The sequence below is a fragment of the Sinocyclocheilus rhinocerous genome, unplaced genomic scaffold, assembly GCF_001515625.1.
Source record: "Sinocyclocheilus rhinocerous isolate Xijiao unplaced genomic scaffold, SAMN03320098_v1.1 scaffold2612, whole genome shotgun sequence".
Classification (NCBI taxonomy): Eukaryota; Metazoa; Chordata; class Actinopteri; order Cypriniformes; family Cyprinidae; genus Sinocyclocheilus; species Sinocyclocheilus rhinocerous.
The window spans coordinates 203397-206942 of record NW_015648580.1 but is presented as its reverse complement, the minus strand read 5'-3'; positions in this window follow the sequence as shown (position 1 = coordinate 206942).

The window sequence follows — 3546 nt, the reverse complement described above, 5'->3', positions numbered from 1 at the left end:
GTTAACCAGCCAGCAGGTGTTTCCAAAGCCACTGCTCACACTTTGTCACACAGCTAACAGTGCTGTTAGATGGTAATGTGTAAATGAGCTTTGTTAAGCAGTCATTATATTATAATGAATAATATTGCTCTGGGGAAGCACTAATTCAAAGTTGGTTAATTATCACAGTCATCTCTGCGACAATGCAGCACTATAATACTTATGATAGCAGCCCACACTTTCCCTATTCATCCTTGTTGACACTAAACACACTGCTGGTTTATTCCTCTTAAAGATGAAGGATCTCCCTTAGGGGAGTCACATATGTCCACAGAAGCAAATCGATCGGCACTGTTTCTCCAGAGGAAAAACGAGATGTTCCCTGTTTCCTGCCGATTATATTTGTACTGAGGTTTAGCGCAACTCAAGCTGAACTAATCTATATTGCTCTGCAGTTTTTCACCTGTAATGGATTCCATGTGAGTTATTTTTTCTGGCTCTGACACCCTCCTTGGCAAACTATCCCTACCTCCAAGTGTGTCTGTGTCCCATATTTCACACTTATGTACTCATTCTGCATTTTTGATGACCAGCTTCTTTGAAAATGGAAACATAAACATCACCCTGCGCCATCAACTACAATAATTTCAAACCTTCCTTCAAAATACAACTGCAAGGAGAGGCACCATGGAGTAAGCAAGCTTTGCTCAAGGGCACAATAGTGGTACAGCAAGAGTGTGATTGCAGTTATTCTCTAGTTCCTAGACTACTGATACTTCAGACTGACCTTTTTGACTGCAACCTAGATTAAACACTGAACTACCAAGCTTGGTTATTACACTCTGATTAGCTGGATCAAAGAGATTTTAACCATATCCTTGCTGCATCTCTTTGGTTAAATTCTGCTGTGTAAAGCTGAAGTATGTGTCAGTTGCCTTTTTGCCGCTACATCTTCTGCAGAGTGTGCATAAAGGGTCTGCGTGGACCCTGCGTGAGTGTGCAGACCAAATGTTGTAGCCTCACGCATATCTGAACATTTAAGAGTGCTGCCTTGGTATGTGCCTGGAATTGCAACAGAGGCTCACTGTAAAATGTGCCTTTTCATTTTCAACTGAAATTAACATTATAGGCATTAAAAAAGCAACAAATTTCGTACATTTTCTAACAAATTATGGTGGTCAGATTACTGTTTAATAAAGACTTGTCTTCATGTGGTTCTACGAACAATAGTATGTTGTGACTTTAAAACAATTTTAACTATATTGCTTGAATTGTAAACTAATACATTTCCATATGTATGGCTGTTTTTACATAGCAAACTTGCTCGTTAGCTCACCTGATGCAGCATTGCACTTGCAATGTGAAGTATGGGCATGAGTCCTGTGAAACACAAGTCACAACATTTAATAAAAGACTTGTAGAAGCAAGCTAAATTAGCATGTCTGTTTCAGCAAATGTTGATACTTACTTGTAAACATGATAATGCATTAAACTCACCACTCACCAGACATTTCATTTCCTCGAACTGCAGCGATACATACAACTACCAGCATAATATATAATGTTCATCTGTTTCACAGAAAGTTTTACTTTTAGCATCACTCACTGGACATTTCACCATAAAAGTGGTGCAAAACATGCAAGAAGCAAAGTAATATAATTTTGCTGAAATGTCACCAAATGTACTTTTTTTCTAATGAGCCTGGGTTGTGAAGCCCACAAAAGATTAATAAATGATTTCACTAAAGTTTGACATTAACATGTTGCTAAGCTATGTTGGCCTTTCTGTAGTAAACCTGCTTGGTAGTTAATCTGATACACCACTAAATAACTCACTGACTTAATCTAAATTTGCTTAAGCAAATGTGTTTTTATCTTACGTTTACTTTTTTGTAACACTGTTGGTTAAGTTTAGGTTAGGTGCAACATACACATTTTTACAGTGAGCTTGGGTTGTGGAGTTCACTGTACTAATTGGTGGATCCACTAGGTGGCAGCACTCTCCCTGGCCAGTGGTTTTTAAAAACTAATTGAAGAAGTAAATAAAAACAACAGAAGACAAAAAAGAGGAAACTACAAAAATGGACATGCAAGATGGTCAAACGGTATTTACATTTACAATGAACAATATGGTACACCGGCTGAAAGAACTTGCTATTGGTACTCCATTCAGTGCCTGATTAAAAATGAAAAATTGCTTTATGAAATATGTAGTCTGACCTATGTTATTACGACCATTAATGTAACATCAGTAGTATACGGTATTACTAATTCTTTGTGTTGGTTTAGTTAACTTATTAGCTTAGCTTAGAATACCTACTGTTGATAACCTTTCCACCTTATTTTGCAACACGGAAATAAGCTATTTTCTTTAAATGTGCAAAACTTCCAATTCATTAGCCACTATAGGTAAAAATAACTTGAAGAACAAAGTGCAGTAAATGCTAAAACTATTTGCACTACAAATCATTGTTTATGATTATGATAATTAATTCAAATAATATGATAACGAACACCAGTTTGCAATATCAAGCAGCATAATGCTGTTTTTGTACAGATATCATAATTGGAAGCAAATGACACAGGAAGTATGGTTACCTTTTTATGCAAATCTATGACAGTATATATTCAAAAGAGTATGAAAGGTTAGAATGCTTTAAGACAGGTGGAGAAACAAAGGATGCATGTTTATAGTAAGTGGACAGGCTGACAAGACTCCATCCTCCTTTATGTAACCAGCAGTCTGTGTGCAAATCATTCCCAACTCCCTCATAAATAATGTCACATAAAATGACCTTCACCTCATGTATCACCATGTTAGAGGGCTGTAGAAGAGTCTGCAGTGTGTTGTTGAGTATGTGTGTCGATGTCTGCTTTTCCTTGTTTCTTACTGCTGTCATCTCTCTGAGAAGCTTAGCACATTGACACCAGCGCCCACGTTACATGTAGCTGAGGTTTGTTTCTGAAGTCTGCTACTTGTACTGACACATGTCACTGAGCATAAGCAGACACAAACTGCATTCTGTAGTGAAAAGCGGCTGGCAAGAATCGCTCCTCATCTTGACCGCACCAGTCAGCCTTGCCGAGTTCCCGAGCATCTGCCCTGTTCTGAATGGGAGGAGTCACCTTGTGTAATTCTTCTGTCTGCTACCGAAGTGGAGACTCGGCCCACTCCTGTAGTCTGTCAGAAGACATCAGGCTCACAGCTGACACCAGACTCACTCAGTCAACCCGCTGACTGCAACCTTGCAGGATTTGCCTGCTGCACATTAGTCTAGTCAAGTCTGTTTCACCAGCCTGGTCTCATGTTTATACGTAGGTATTAATACGTAACATTTACAAGCACAAAACGTACACTTTTGTACGTTTTTATTAATGCTAAAACGCACAATTTAGACGTATTTCAACGTTTAAAACGTACAAATCGCTACGTATTTTTAGCTAAAAAACGTAAAAATATTTACGTATCTTTTATATCATCAAGATATTCGTATCAATGCATTTTTATCATTTTATCAATAAGCGATTTAGACCCCTTAACCTACCCTCAAACCTAAACCTACCCAT